Genomic DNA, 17,885 nt, shown 5'->3' on the forward strand with positions numbered 1-17,885 from the left:
CAGAGTCAAGAGCAAAAGTTTTAAGTAAGTTTAATAGTATCTGGTGGTTGACCATATCAAAAGCTTTGGATAGGTCAATAAAGAGAGCAGAGGTTAGTATGTTATTGTTCTGGTTTTTGTTGATACAGTCAGTAAAAGAAAGAAGGGCTGAGTAGGTGCTGTGGTAAGGCCTGAAGCCATGTTGACAGCTAGTAGGTTGTGGTTTAATAGGTGTTTAAGAAGTTGTTTTTGGATGCATTTCTCCATGATTTTAGCTAAGGGGGATAGTAAGGCTATGGGATGGTAGTTTGAGAGTTCTGTAGAGATCCCTCCTTTATGCATGGGAATGATATGCAAAATTTTCCAAAGTGAAGGAATGCAGCCTTCAACAATGGTTCTGTCAATCAGGATGGAAATGGGATAGGCTAATGGATTGGCTGCAATTTTTAGGTACTGAGCTGGTAAAAGGTCAGCAGAAGGTGAGGACATTTTAAGTTTGTGAAGGAGAGAATGAATAAGTGAAGTGGGTACAGGTTGCAGTTGAAAGGTGGGAATGGAAGTGTTAGTAGAGGGGGACTGAGAGGAGATATTAGGGGCTAGTTGGTTAGCTAGAGACTGGACAGTTTCAGTGAAGAAGGTATTGAAGGCATCAGCAGTTTGTTTTGGGTTGTTTTTGGAAGTGCCTAGGGGGTGTGGGGTGTCATTGTGGCCAGGCTTTAGGAGAGAGTTTATGCCTGCCCAGAACTTTTGCGGATTATGTTGGTTGGTTTGCTGTAAATGGCAGTAATAGTTTCTTTTATCCAGTAGTACAGCTTTTTTAGTGGAGTTTCTTATTTGTCTAAAGTTAAGTTGGTCAGAGGGATCTTCTGTGCTATGAAATTTGGTCCAGAGTTTATTTTTCAGGAGAATTTTATCCCTTGTATCTTTTGAGAGCCAAGGGGCAGGTTTTGATTTAATTCTAATAGATCTTAAGGAAGCGTGAGTGTCTAGGATAGAAAGGAACCTGGAATTGAAATATGATACAGCTTCATCCAGTGGCAGTTGTTTAGATACTGTCATGGATAATGTTTTGTCTTACAAACGTCTAAAAGTTCAAAAAAGTAAAAAGCTACATAGAGATATTGTAGATTTCCGGAATGGCCAAGTCTTTACTTGGCCAAGGAATCAAGCTAATAATCTTCCTATTTGGGCGACAGATGACATAGGGCCGTGTACTTCTGCTAATGTCCAGCCTTAAGTTACATCAGACATTCCTAGATCTATGGTGACAGTAGCTGCGATGACCAATGCTGATATATCCAGCGTTGAAGCTGGTAATGTTTCAGCTTCAAGCAGTAATGCTTTTACTTCTCCTTTAAATTCCAATACCTTGACAGCTACACCTGATGTGCGTCCTAAAGTGCATAATGTTTCAAGTAATTTAAACATACCCTCACTTCCCCTTCCTTTTCGTCGTAAGGAACAAACTTACCAACAGCGATCTCAGGGTCGAGGAAGGAAGCGACAGAGACAAATAGATGACCCTTCGATGCAGACTATCAAATGGATGTGAATAGACACCAGGAATCAATAGTCTATAACATTTCCAGTAAGACTTTAACCCCTGCCCAGAAATCTTTATTGGAATGGGGTTTATCTTTCATACCTGCACAGAGATCTAACTTACCAGAGACACTCATTAACATTAAGATGTTTGTACATAATGTTATGCTTATAACCATGTATTCTGAAAATGAAAATAGAATTGATAATGGACATTAAGTAAACCTAGTTTGTTTCAGCCGGTTTTACATCCCATTTTGGATACTTTTTATTGGAAATGTGAACAAGATATCATGTTTAAACACTCACATGGGGGTTTTAGATGTGATTTTGTTAATTTAGATTCTGATGGAAGGACTGCCCTATTAGAACTACAGAGTGATAGGGATATTGTTTTAAAGAATGCAGATAAAGGTGGTGCAATAGTCGTTATGGACTCTGCCTTTTATCAAGATAGCATTCTTCAGTTATTGAATGATAGGAATGTTTATTCAAAGATTGAGTTTAACTATATTACTGAAGTTCAAGAAAGGATTTTTTCTAGCCTATATGACTGTCGCACCAGTCAATTGATTACACAAGAAATATTCGACTATTTTTATGTTGAACATCCATTTATCCCTATATTTCAGGGCCTGCCAAAGATCCATAAAGATCTCTTGAACCTCCCAGTAAGACCGATAGTCTCAGGTGGGGGATGGCTAATTGAACCGTTTTCCATCTATGTTGCAAAGAAGCTTAAGCCACAGTTAGATAAGCAGAAGCAAGTGTTGAAAGACACTCAGCAATTCTTACAAGATTTGTTTGAGTTTATACAATCTGAAACCCTGTATGAATGTTGTTACTTAGTCATAATGGATGTCGTCTCCCTATTCACCAGCATCCCCCATGAACAAGGGATATGCATGACCAAGGAGTTTCTGTTAGCATGTAATGAATATGATGCTTCTACTATTGATCTGTTGTGTATGTTTCTCGAGATTGTACTTGGGAATAATATTTTTATCTTTGGTGAACAGTTGTTCCTTCAGGCAGTTGGTGTGGCTATGGGCACATGCTGTGCCAATAGCTACGCCAATGCCGTTATGGCACAATGGGAAAATGTATATATTTTTGGGTCTTAGTTTGCCCCTAACATCAGGTTGAATAAGAGATTTGTAGACAACCTTTTTATTGTTTGGAGGGGAATGGAAAATAGATTTCATGAGTTTATTAGTTACTTACATAGCACTACTTCTTTCTTAAGATTCACATGGAATACGTCACAAGGTGAAATTGATTTTCTTGATGTGAAGTTATATTATAATGCCCGTGATGGTTTCACAACTACACTATTTAGAAAGACGTGTAGAAGGAATGCTTTGTTGCAACGTGATAGTATGCATCCTAGTTTCATTTTTAAGAACATAGCTAAAGGTCAAAGTATGAGACTATCTAGACTGAATAACAATGACGAGCTATTCAACAGAGATATTGTTATGTTAGATAGTGAACTAAAAAAATAGAGGTTACAACACCAAGGATCTGGCTGGTCCTATATATGAAAGTTTTATGCATCGGAAAGGGAAGGCTAGACCATATTTTTCTGCAAAAGAACCCAATGTAGCTATGGATAAAGGCTCACATAGACATGCCTCTATGTCTTTCTTTTACACTAGTGATGTTAAAGGGATAACAGAAATCATTAGAAACAACTGGTCTATTCTACATCTTGATGACCACATACAAGGAATTGTAGGAGATAAACCTAAATTTATTTTTAAAAATAAAAAAATCCTTAAAAAGACATTTATGTCATAGGGATTATGTCTTAGAAAGGAGAGAAAATATACTTGCCGCAGGTACTAGGCCATGTGGTCACTGTAATTTCTGCAGTCACATTGACTGTCAAAATGTTTTTATTCACCCTGTGACAGGTATTGAGCATGAATTTCATGTTAATGCTACTTGTCATAGTAAGAATCTGATTTATTTAGCTAAATGTAAGGAATGGCAATGTTTTTATATAGGCAAGACTAATAGAACTCTACATGAACGTATGAGAGAGCATCTCTATTGCATTAGTGTCTCTGATTCACGTAATGCATTAGCCAAACATGTTATAGATTTTGGAGTCAGACATAAATTTGGTTTTAGGGTACTTGAATCTATAGTTGAGAATAGGAGGGGAGGTGATTTCAGGAACTATACAGAGAGTCGTGAACTCTCTTGGATTTTGGTTATGCAAGCAGATACATTTCCTGGCTTAAATGGGAAGATTTCTATGAAACCGGTTTTGAAGGGCAGATGTCTTTTTAAATGATAATTGAATAGTGAAGCACCAGATTGATGCTATGTTTTTATTGGTTGTTTTGAATATTTTATGTTATACGTATATGCCTATGTTTTAATGAAACTTATTGGTCTGATGAAGCACAGTTTGGATGCATGAAAGCGCTTACCTATAAGAATTAAAACTTGGTGATTTTATGCTTGTTGCCGTGGTCCAGTGCCTAATGCCTAATATTTGTCTTTGCCATTAAATGTATATATATATATATATATATATATATATATATATATATATATATATATATATATATATATATATATATTTAATATATACTTTTATACATAGAAACAATTTTAAAGTAATTAAATGATTATTGTATATTTTTGTGTTTATAGGCTGGCTGTTATCATGTGACTGTTTAATTGACTATTTAAGGTTTTAGAATTCAGTATAGGTATTCTAACACTGAAGAAGGATTTGTAATCCGAAAGCTTTGTTGTTTTATTAAAGTATCTGGCGTTTGTCTGGAGTTGTATTTATCGGATTATTTCATGCATAGACAGATATTCTTGTCTACACAAGTCCTTATTGGTACTGCCATACTATAATGAATAACTACGAGATACATAGTTATCAGTGGCCTAGCCATTATAGGCTTCAGTGATATTTAGTAATAAATCAGATTCTTACTACGAGTACAGTAGATATGTGGAATGATGCTGTTATGTGTTGGAAAACAGATGTACATCTACAAAGTTCAAAATTATGTATATTATAAACATTATTAAATAAATTAACAGCATGGGAATAGAACCCCTACTTATATGGAGAGCATTCATCATGTCTTTTTAATTATCCAGATAAGCTAACTGTCAGAACAGCTACTTAACGGTTATAAAACCCATGTATCTGATAGATTTGGTACACAGCTGTATCTTTTAATTCCATAGGAGTGCTCAGCTCTTTGTAGGATTGTGACACTGTAAGGATCCACAGGCTGTCCCCTCACCTCAGTGACCATCTGATGAAGCTCCTGTGTGTAATTCTGATGCAGGTCATCATAGCGGTGACAAACCTGCACTCCAGCCTGGTAAATCCCAGTATGTTGTTGATGCTCCCTTGCAATCCAGTTCCAGATGTTGATCATCACAAAGCTCCTTGGCCTGGCTCTCATCTGATGCTCCACTCCAGTGTAAATTGTCAGCATCTGTGTGGTCTCCTCCTCAGTCCAATTGGGTGCCTGGACATGTTGCAGCCTCCCGGAAGTAGCCATCTTGATACTGCAATGTAAAATGTAGTAGAAATTGAAAAATAGAAAAATGCTTCCTGAGGTCTCGCTCAGTTCACAGGTAGCAATGGTCTGGTCTGTAAATGTATCAGAATCAATATTTAAAAGTGGAATTTGTATCATGTTATCAGAGCACTGGAAGATAACGGACACATGCTACACATGATACCATTTACAGATACTTATTGGGTACTTGCACAGAGCACCTGCCCATTACACTGAGCTATTTGTTAATGCATCATATTTTGTGAAGTTAAGTGGAGGTCCACAAATGGGATTACAAAACTTGGGATTTTAGTGAACTTCATTAATTATGTATGGCACAAATGGTACTTAAAGATGGCGGTGCTCGCACTGACAGTGATACCCGAGTCATTGGTAGTTGATAAGGTAAATTGCCACCTGGTAGCGTTTCTGTTTGGGGGAAATTACCTCTGTTAACATTACTCATTCTCAAATGTACCTGTTTAGAGTTATTTTTATTGAAATTGTCTGCTGTAAGAAAAATGCTTTTAACATACTTGATTTCTGTCTGATTTACCTTTATGCATAGAACTGTTGCCATCTGCATTAAGGGCATGCATTAATTTCCCATATGCAATTGTACAGACAGATGCAAAAGTGAACAGTACATAAAGACGTATTTACGGGTCATTGGTACATCTTATGGGTAACTCTGTACACTCTGTGGTGTATGTTTGGAAACCTATGGATTCCGACAGTATCTGTACGTAATATATATACTTTTGTTGTTATGGATATTTCTTCTTTGACAGTTCTTAACACAAGTCTTATAATTGTTGACTCAATATAAAAAGGATCTGTACTCTCAGTGGCCTGCTTACAGATACTAAGGTTTTCTGACACTTTCTGTAAGTTGTTTAAATGACAATTTTTGTAGTATTTGAATATGAAATGCATGCAGACTCATGTAGCATGATGCTGTTGTCTTTGGACTTCCAGTCAACAGATATGAGGTGTAAGGGCTTCGAATTTTACAGATATCACAAAGTATGTTGATTTTACAACTGTTATGTATGCAGACATTGGTGTTACTTTGTATATGTCACATTAGTATTTGTCACAGTCAGTGTGTGATAGACTTTTGCATTGCACAGGAATGCATATTGTTTATGGATACATACACTGACCACATAAGCAACTGCAGAACTGCACTCCCACAAGAATAAGATCATGTGCATATCAATGTATTTCAGATGGCAAACAGACCTAGAGGTTACAATGTCTCCCTACAGAAAAATGACATCAAACTAGATGCTCTGCGACAACATGGACAGAAACTCCTTGGACATACAGGGAATGCAGTGTGGAGCAATGAAGTGTGGGTCAACATCACTGACATGATTAATGTGGTTGGAGGTCACAATAGATCCATGAGACCTATCAACAATGCTGCTCTGACATGATCCTCCTTTCAGCCAACAGATTACAATAGCATGAGAGATCGAGGGATGCCTTCAGTGGTAAACCATCATTAACATCCCCTCTAATGAGATCACAGCACATCTTGCCTCCTTACATATGGCAAATGGGGAGCAATGCATCCCCAGGGGTTGGATAGAAGCAGGAGTTCCACGCCGAATATGTATGACTTACTTTGTATGACATGGATGACTATAGAGTAAATCATCTCATTTTGCTGTTGCATGTATATTCATGTAGTGTAATTTTCGATTTACAGCAGCAGAATTGAATTATGCACACAGATCCACACAGGATGATCATGGTGAACATAAGTGTAATGACATGTACTCACACAACTGTAGTACAGACAGAACAGTGCAACCAACATGTGTAATGCTGACTGCATTAATATTGACAGGTCCATCGACCTCTGAACAACACCAGGGAAGTGAAGGCAATGTGAGTGTTTCCATATTGTGTTACTGTGACCACTACCTGTTATTTCCTCAGCCTCATGTCATGGCACTGCTGTTTACTGTCATATTGATAATTCCCTAAAAAATGTACACTACAGGTACATCCAGAGGAGGGCCAAGCCATGCAGCTGAGGGTGCAGACAGACAAAGTATGTTACTACATCAGGCTTACAGTTTGCAGCAACATGTGTCTCCCTATACTCATCACTCATCAGACCAATGATTGAGTACAATGCCCCATTTGGAATGTATCTGACCCGACACTTGCAGCAGCATTACCTCAGTGTCACTGCTCAACAGAGGCACAGCAAAATAATGGGTATAGTTCCCCATACTAAAGGGGTGGCGTAAGCCACAAAACTATGGGCTAGGCTTGTAAATGCCCTCGGGCAGATAGCCTAGTATGAACCTATGAACCTATGAACCTATGTAGCAGACCTGTGATACATGACATTAATGTCACTGTCTTTCACCACAAGGACATTTCGCCAACAGATGCAATGTCTGGCACATGAGTGTCTGCAGCCCCTGCTATCATGTCATATATGTCATGCTATCTGTATTCTGTTGCCTGTATACACAGGTTCATAGGCTTATAGGTGTGTACTAGGCTAATGGCCCTGGAGCCTATATAAGCCTAGCCCAAGAAGATTCCCTGGCATCATGCCAGCCAAAGTTAGTTACCAGTGCCCCTGTCAAGCAAGGCCACTGAAGTGATCCCCGGGGTGAACATCCTCTTGCCCATCCACTCGTCAAGCTTTCTCCTAAAGAGGGCCAGTGAAGTGCTCTGCTTGACGTGAATGAGAAGTTTTTTCCAGAGTATGTGAAGTCTCTGGGTTAGGAACCTGTACCTCCAGCATGTTCTATTTATTGTGGTAATGAGGTTTAGGTCCCTGGAGCATGTGGTATGGGGGGATTGGGATTTCTTTAGGTGTAGCATACCTAGCAGCTCTGGGTCAGACATGGCTTTGTAGGTCAAGTAGAGATCGCCTCTAAGTAGGCAATAAGAGACAGAGAATAGTTGGAGTTTTTTGAGTCTGTCTGTATAGGGCATGTGTCTAAGGCCTAAGAGCCTCTTAGTGAGGTATTTTTGTGGCCTTTCCAGTTGTTGTAGGTGTCTAGTGAGGTACATACCAAATGGGGTATTGTATTCTATAATAGGTCTAATGAGGGATGAGTAGAGAGGGATTATGACCTCTTTCTTCCTGGATGCGAAACCTTTTGTAATGAGATGTGACACATAGAAGGACTTTCTGACTACAGTGGCAATGTGGTTATCAAAGGAGAGGTCGCTGTCAACCTGTGTCCCAAGGTCTCTTATCACACCTTCGGTGTTTAGTGGACTACCGCCTATGTGGTAGTTCATGGGCACCAACATTTTCCAAAAGGGAATGACAATGCACTTTTTGGCATTTAGCTTAAGGCCATGGTTCTGGCACCAGTCATTGCTGTCAGTGAGGCCTTTTTGTAGAATGTCTACATCAGTTGGAGAATCAATACTGGCTCCCAGTTTGCAATCATTTGTGAACTTGGTCAGCCAGAGTCCATTTGTGTTGGCTTGAACTTCTGGAAAGTAGATGCCAAACAGGAGAGGACCTAAGACTGATCCTTGTGGGATGCCACTTGTAAATGGTCAGTAGTCAGATTTGGAGTCCGCTAGTTTCACAGTGTGGATTCTATCAGTAAGCCAGTTGACAACCCATCTTATGACATAGGGGTTTATGCCTAGTTTAGTGAGTCTATCTATAATTCCTGAGTGAGGGATGGTGTCGAAGGCCTTGGCAAGATCTGTGTAGGCTGTGTGAACTACCTTGCCCTCATCCACAGCTCTGGTGACAGACTCGAAGAAGTCTATCAGGCTGAGCAGGCATGATCTACCTTTCACAAACCCAAACTACGTGGGGTCCAGAGTTTGGAGATTCCCTATGTCCTTATTTATAAGGTCCATGATGATGTGCTCCATAGCCTTACATATCAAACTCATCAGACTAATGGGGAGGTAGTTCCCAGGGTCTGTAGTCATTCCCCCTTTGTGGAGTGGGATGACCATAGCAGTGCGGCATTCGGTAGGAACAAAGCCTGAAATGAGGCTATGACTGAACAAGGTACTCAGGTGTGGTGCCAGTTCACTTTGTAATTCATGTAGAACACAGCCAGGGATATTATCAAGTCCCATGGAAGCTGTATTCTTAGCTTAGGACAATGTGTTTTTTACCTGTGTAGCTGTGATAATAGGGACTTTGTATTCCTCAGGTAATGTGATAGGCCCTTTAGGGGGTGAAAGGGGGTAAACTTCGCACTGAACCTGTCGGCCAATATGTTGGCAATATCAGTTAGTTCTGTATATGTATTGCCATTGTGCTGTAACTCAGAGGAGATCTGAGTACTGCCATGTAGATTCTTGACATAACTATAGAATGCCTTGTGCTTATCTTTAGAATCTGCAGCAATTTTGTTTTCGTAGCTAGCTTTAGAGAATTTGATGAGGGATTTCAGTTTTTTGCTGAGGCTAACAAGGGAGTTTTTCCAGTCTTGGGAATTCACCCTTTTCTGCATCAGTTTTTTCCTTCTGTTTATGGTGGGGGACCACCAGATTGGCTTCCTTTTTTGGAGGGGAGTGTCTTGGTTCTGTTTAGTATGGCCTGTTCCATGCACTTGTGTATGTGCTCATACAGTGCATTGGTGTATGATTCAGCAGTCATGCACCTATTTTCATTTGCATGGGTGTTGTGAAGTTAGCCACCTCTGTTTTTAGAAGCCCAAAATTGGCTTTGGAGAAGGCTTTTATGGTGGTTTCCTTTTTTCAAAAATGGCCAATCACAAAAAAGTGCAGGAAATGCGGCATATTTAAGATCCATAGGCAGGAATACTTGCCATAACTGATTGTAGCTCCCATCTGCAGTCAGAGTGGCTAGTGCTGGAGAGGGTACACGCTTTCGAGCGCAACGCTGGGGCATCGAGGAGTAAAAGTACATGGTTTGGCTCCTTGTCCACCATCATAAGTCAAGACTCCTGCAGGGCCAGTTCCAAGAGATGGAGTACAAAGCAGAGGCTTGGAACCGGTTAGCTCATGATCTCACCAGTGTCACAGGCGTCCCTCGGACTGGTGAGCAGTTCTGTCACCACCATGCAGACCTGAAGAGATGGAAGCAGGACCTGCTGATTCAATGGATACAGTAGGCCCGTGGGATGCAAGATGCCCCACTAAAGAGTAGGTAGCCATGGAATGAAGTATGTAAGACATACTAATCTAGTCTATATAATGGATAGGTATGTCTCAATATCCCTTCATTTACTTCACAACTGCAGGTGTCCATGCTGCGAGTCAGCAAGCCTATGCAGATAGGCTGCTAAGGCTGTGCCACCAGGTAGGTTAGTAATTATTCTGCATGTATTGTTATATAAAATAGGCGAGAGAGCCTGAAAAAAAGTGTTGTAGCTCAATAATACAGCCATAAAATGCCCTGAATAATTCCTCTGCATGTACTGTTATATAAAATAAGTCAGAGAGCCAGAAAAAGAGTGTAGTAACCCATTAATAAAGGTAAAATAAGTCCAGAATAATATCTCTGCATGTACTGTCATATAAAATAAGTGAACGAGCCTGAAAAAGAGTCTTGTAACCTATTAATAAAGGTATAATATGTCTTGAATATGTCTTCCGTATGCACTGTAATATCAAATAAAGGAGAGAGCCTGTAGAAAAGTGTGTAATGTAATTAATAAAGGTGTAATACTCGGAGTGTGTCTGTGTCACTTACTTTGAAATGTTGTTGTACCCTTGCATTATATAAATAGTACTGTTGTATTAAGTGCTGTCAACCCACAGTTGGGCAGTCCCATATAAAGTGGAGGAAGGAAGTGCCAGTAGCTGTGAAGCATATGTACAGTCCTCAACAGTTGGTTAATGGCTGGCATGCATAGGTAAATCTGTCACACGAGTAGCTTGTTAATGTGTTCCCCAGAAATGTGAGTGTGCTACATGAAATGTAGGGTTCTGTAGAAATTTAACTGAAAATGTCATGTGAGCACAACCAGATATGTAGATATATAAATATAAATAAAATATATAACTATGTAGCAGTAACATCTGCATCTTGGACAGTTACTATGTCAGATATAGGTCAGGTATATAATGAACTAGCCAAACTCATTACACAACCTAATGCATGTTGCCTAGTGTAATAATACATGTAGGGGATATACACCTGCAGTCAATAGGAACGAAGTGTAGACTAAAAGTACTTATAAGATGTTAATGGAGGTTTCTTTTTACACCCTACTGTATGTGTATAAATAATCCAATTCCACACCTCAATGGGTATGTCTAATCTCAAAACATTTGTTGGGACATATGTCCTATTGTTCTATAAATATCTGCATTTACTTTGATGCATGTGCCCTGTTCAAACACCTCAATCCTGGTGGCCTGTTGCCACCAATCATCCTTTCATGCTGTTGTAATGTCCACTATCATTCAATATATGCATGTGTTATGCTTGCTGTTCAACTGTTGGAACCCTGGTGTGGTGGGTTAATGGGAATATTACTGCATGCTGTTACAACTAAATTGGAATGCTGTTGTCTATGTTGTAATTAAACACACCTAATCACAGAACGTATGGGAAGGCCGGTCCCAGAGGACTCACCTGTCCCTCCTCAGCTGGCGATTGCACCTGGCACCAGCAGGTCCGGTGCCCAGCCCGGGCTCCCCTCCTCCATTGGTCCTGTGCCACCTTTGGGTGGAAGTGCTGCAGGGGATGGGGCTCGCCCCCCCCCCGCAAGCGTGGGTGGAGAAGGGCCACCTGTCACCTTCTGAAAGGTCCGGGCTGTGGTGCGTAGGGAGATCCAGTGTTCAGTCACTGATCCCCTACGCCAGCTCGAGGCGAGAGTGGCGTGACTCACGGGTGAGCCTGCCCCTCCTACGCAGCCCCCAGCATAGCCACCCTCGGGGCTGTGAAGGTGCATTGGTGACTGCCCATGGGTGGGGATCTCAGTTCCACTGTTACCATCTGTGGGCTCATGGGCTTGCGATTTCCAAACATCTGTCCCCGTCAATTGTGTTCACCCACCCCATGTGTCATACTCCGCCCCTGTATGCATCTTGTTTGTCTTGTCTGTTTGCCTCCCCAACCTACCTCCCCAAATATACCTACTTCCTCTACCTCACATTCCACTCTCACCTGAAAAAAAAAAAGGGCAATCTGTTCCCACAAAAAACTTATGCCCCATTCATAGCTGCCCATTTTGCACACATGTCTGCTGGACATGTAAACTGATAATTATAATTGGCAGTACAACATACTTTGTTGTCCTCACCCCTCTCTCAGGGGTGGAAGGTTTCAAATTTCACTCCAAATTTATTGCATATGGACAGCTGTCGCTGGTAAAGAAATGGGCAGCTATGGACCTTCCCTACACCCGTCCTGCGCATCCCGAGCTTGTTTCCCTACTGTCTTTCCCCTCTTTGTGCCCCCTTTTTCACCACTTTCCTATCTCCCCATTTTCTTTTCTTTCAAAGAAATTAGCACAGGGGTTAACGAGAGTAAGCACTTTTAAGCAGTAGTTAGCGGGTTTAAGCAAGTGTGCGCATGTGTGCACTTAGCTAAGTATTGCTAAGCATCGCACAAACCCGTGCAAACCCACTTACGACTGCTTAAAAGTGCCTTAGTCACTCTGTATGACAGGGTCCTTGTTCTGCTCAGCAGCAAAATAAAGCACCTCTGTCAGTCTCAAACCCCAGACTTTGGACACACTAGACTGCATGAAGTACCACTAAGCCACAGCAGATATCCAATACCTTGGTGCTGAAATAAATATATCATGCAATACAATGAGTGAATGTAAAGGAAAAATAGGAAGGCCATAACACAAAGCTTGTTCTGTTTATCTTTACCAGCAATTGTTGTGGAATTGCATTACATGACTGTGATAAGAGAAGCAGCCATTCTAGCAGCAAATAATGTTATAGAGGCACTTTACAACCCCCACACAGTATCATAGCAGGACAAACACTGGCATATCTGATTAGGGCAGAGGCCATACTTCCTAACTGTGACTACTTTTCAGGGATGTCCCTGATTGTGAAACATTTTAGCTGTGTCCCTCTGAATCCCTCTGAAAAGTACTGACATTAGTCAGAAAGGTGGATAGACCACCTGCCTTGATAAACTAACAGGTACACACCAATCCTTTAAGCCCAGTAAGATAATATTCACACAATAATACATAATGCTGTCTGTATGTCTGCATCCCCCCCAATTTTAAATATACGTGTGTGTTTAGGGTCTACCAAGGATGTAGGTAGGCATACTCAGTACTGGAATTGTCTACTTTTCCTGAGAATCATGTGCTAATATCAACAATAAAAATACACAAACCCTGCAGAATGAGTACATCAATATGCACAGTATAACAGTTCGCAAACAGTTCATGTGCCAAAAGAATACTTCTCAATAACTACTTTTGTATGGCAGTTAATTATATAAGTAGAAAAGGAACTACGTACTCACATATATCTTGTGTAAGCATTTGTAGGGGTGAGTTAAACTCTACACTGATAGCTCTGTACTGGAAGTGGCAACAGTCAGGTCTGAGTACAACATGTACATCACTGTCTACACCTCTAGCTTCAGATATAAGAAGAATACCAACCTTCTGACTTACACAACAGTCTCCACAGCAAACAAGCATGTGCCCCACTCTGGAAATCTGAAAGGGCTACACCTACATAACTTAGTAATTTATAGCATTGGGTTTCTATGACAGTGATTACTGCAATTACCACACAGCAGGCTGTATGCATTTACCAAATGCTGGGCATCAATTGGTGCAGAGGGCATCACACGCACATGTGCAGATACCTATAAAAGCAGACTGTACTTGCTATCCCCACATGCAATCATTACACTCCATGTGTTATAGCATCTGCAAACCAGAGAGTATTAAAAAAAAAATATTACTTAATAAAACAAAAATGTAATTAAGTAAAACAAATTTACTGAATTACCAACCAAAAACATTAATTAAGTAAAAAAAAAAAAAGCTTAATTAATAACCAAAAAATTAAGTAAAAGCAAACTTTACTTACTCAATACCAAAAAAAAAATAATTTGTCAAAACATACACAGACAGACCTGAAAGTGACAAACAGGTATGTAACAGATATGTGGTTACTGGCAAGTAGTAGATGTTTATGAAGAGTACAGTACATACGTTGAAACATGCATATGTGGCAGCAGTAGGTATGTATGCACAGATGCCCTGCATAACTACTGCCATGGACAAATTAGTGTGTAGCTGTGTGCAGTGGGGCATAACTGTGACATATGTAGCTCAGCATTAAATGTCAAACATCTGATCATGTTATCTATGTTCTGTACAGTACTGTGTATAATGGCTGTTTGGGGGAGTAGTGCAAACAGCTATATAAACCTGGATGTGACAGAGTAACACAAGCATGATAGTCATATAATGTGTAGCTTAACATTGGCAACTGCTGTACCAGGCTACTATAGTAATGTAGCATTAGCAGCTATAAATACTCCCTGTAATATTACTGTTATGCACACATGTGACAACTGTTCATGTTGTAGCAAGACCAAACAGGTCATCCGTGAGGTCTACGGACTTACAACAGTGTGGACCTTGTGTGTGTATGGCACACACATATGGAGAGATATTGATGTGTCAGATATATTAGCATCTTAACATGTGCATAGAGCAAGGGACATACCGCAAGTGTTTGTGAAGGGTGGACATATATATGTTGGTGAAGGTTGTTATGTGCATATTTTTATGTAGGTTGTAGTGTGCGGCAAACAAGACAGCATACAGTGCTGGTATATGACATGTGGTGTTTAAACTCTGTGGGTATGATATATTAGGTTTTTAGTCTTCCAGACAGGGAGTCCTGCTAAAGATACATGGACTGAGAATACCTTCAATGCATTCTGCACAAGACTGTGCAATATTAGTACTGTATCCCTCTCAGCCTTTGCATAATTGATATTCCCACCATGAATGGTGGACTGTATATGTGCCTATATGTAAATCTATATGTACACTAATGGATGTTTATATGTACGCTCAAGCTCAATGTTGTAAATGTATTGCCATCCCTTTTGTTAAAAACCCTGTACCCATGAACTACCACATAGGTGGTAGTCTACTCGACACCAAAAGTGTGATAAGAGACCACGGGACACAGGTGGACAGTAGTTTCCCTTTTGATAATCACAGTGCCACACTAGTCATGTAAACTGTGTACGGTCCACATGTCATCGGAAAAGGTGTGTCATCCATGGAAAAAGAGGTCAGTGTTCCACTCTACTCATCAGTCATAAAACCCATCATAGAGTACAGTGGCCTTTTTGGTATGTACCTCAAAAAACATCTACAGCAACTGTAGACACCAGGCACATACCTCACAAAGAGTGTTACCAGACTCAAACAGATGCCCTATGCAGACTGTCTTACAAAACCACAGCTACATTGTGTCGCATACCGCCTACCAAGAGGCAACCTCTGCCTAACATACAAAGCTACGCCAAACCCACAGGTGTTGGACATGCTCCATGTAAACAGATCAAAATCCCTACAAGCTGCACACTGTACTGATCTAAACCATGTAACGTCAAAAAGCAGAACATGCTGGGGCGGTACATTCTCATCTCAGACACATACCATATTCTGGAACTAACTACCTATCAATAGCAAAGAAAGGTCCTCATTAGCAGTCGTCATGAATAATCATGATGAATGGATGTGAGATAGGAAATACAACCCAGGAATCACCTCTGTGGCTCTGCATGACAGGGACACATGAACTTAAACTACATGGGTGTTGAAGGGCAGGGTACCGTATGGCTAGTCTTCTGTAGGCCCTACGGCTAATAGCCTATTAGCTACCTAGGACCCGATACACACATGCATGTACTTGTTGCATTAATTGCTATGTGAGGTTGACTGAGTGTGATGGTGAATGTGTAGGTGAATGTGTCAACATTGTGTATATGTTTGATAGCCTAGTAGGAAACTGTTTATATCATGGTATGTAGTGTTCTAGCTCTGATCCCCACAAAAGATATGTATGCTATTGCTAGGCAGGAAAAGCAGTATGGCATACATAGGTTCATAGGTTCATAGGTTCATACTAGGCTATCTGCCCGAGGGCATTTACAAGCCTAGCCCATCGTTTTGTGGCTTACGCCACCCCTTTAGTATGGGGAACTATACCCATTATTTTGCTGTGCCTCTGTCGAGCAGTGACACTGAGGTAATCCCTGGGGTATATCTGCGATCTCCCATCCATTGGTCAAGATTTCTCTTGAACAAGGCCAGCGAGGTGCTCTGCCTCACATGTACCGGGATTTTGTTCCACAGCATAGGGAGTCTTTGGGTGATGAATCTATCCCTCCAGCACGTCCTATTAATAGCTGTGTCAAAGTTTAAGTCTCCCGCCCTTGTGGCTCTGATGGATCTAGATTTTTTGAGGTGAAGCATATTCATCAAATCTGGGTTTGACATGGCCTTGTATGTTAGGCAAAGGTCACCTCTGAGCAGCGGTGGCGACTGAATAGAGCTGGAGTTCTTTCAGTCGGGCAGCATAGGACAGATTTTGAGACCCTTTATCCTTTTGGTGAGGAACTTTTGTGGCCTCCAGCTGCTGCAAGTGTCGGGTCAGATACATTCGAATGGGGCATTGTACTCAATCATTGGTCTGATGAGTGATGAGTAAAGGAGACTATGACCTCCCTTGATCTAGATGAGAATCCCTTCATGATAAGGTGGGCAATGTAGAAGGTCTTCCTAACTACTTTAGCTACATGGGTGTCGATTGACAGACTACTATCAACCTGGGTCCCCAGGTCCCTGATAACTTCTTCTGTGCTCAGTGGATTGCCACCTATTTGGTAGCTAGGGGTAACCTTGTTTTTCCGAAGGGTATGACTATGCATTTTTGGCATTTAACTTTAGGCCGTGGCTCTGGCACCAGTTATCCGTTTCTGTGAGACCCTTCTGAAGGATATCTGTGTCAGATGTGTTTTCTACTATGGCCCAGTTTGCAGTCATCTGCAAACTTTGTCAGCCATAACCCTCCTATGTTTGTTTGTACTTCGGAAAAGTAGATGCCAAACAAGAGTGGGCCCAGGACTGAGCCCTGTGGGACACCACTTGTGACAGGCTTTGAGTCTGACATGGCGCCAGCAGCTCTGACCCTGTGGGTTCTGTCACTCAGCCAGTTTGCAACCCATCTTGTGATGTATGGGTTGACATTTAAGCTGATGAGTTTTTCAATGATACCCGAATGGGGTATTGTATCGAAGGCCTTAGCCAGATCGAGGTAGGCTGTATGGACTGCCTTTCCCTCATCAATGGCTTTGGTGACTGTTTCGAAAAAGTCAACCAAGTTTAAAAGGCATGATCTGCCTTTGACAAAGCCAAACTGGGTTGGATCCAAAGTCTGCAAATTCCCTATGTCTTTATTTATGAGGTCCATTATGATCCTCTCCATGGCTTTGCAGATAAGGCTTGTCAAGCTAATGGGCGGTAATTTCCAGGGTCGGTGGAGGCACCGCTTTGTGAAGTGGTACCACAGTTGCAGTGCGCCACTCCTGGGCAGTATCCAGAGGTAAGACTTTGATTAAACAGCTGTCCTAGCTGTGGGTTTAATTCCTCATTGAGTTCATGGAGCACACAGCCGGGGACACCATCAGGTCCCATGGATGCTGTGTTTTTGCTTTGGAGAGAGCAGTTCTCACTTGGGTGCTGGAGATGTTTGGGGGCTGCAATCGTTTGGTATAGATATCTCCTTTGGGGAGGGGGAGAAGTTTGCACTGAACCTGTCAGCCAGTATGTTGGCAATGTCTGTAGGATCAGTAATCTTCACATCATTTTGAAC

Source organism: Protopterus annectens, chromosome 1.part0 (assembly GCF_019279795.1).
Source record: "Protopterus annectens isolate FY-2018-M chromosome 1.part0, PAN1.0, whole genome shotgun sequence".
Classification (NCBI taxonomy): Eukaryota; Metazoa; Chordata; order Ceratodontiformes; family Protopteridae; genus Protopterus; species Protopterus annectens.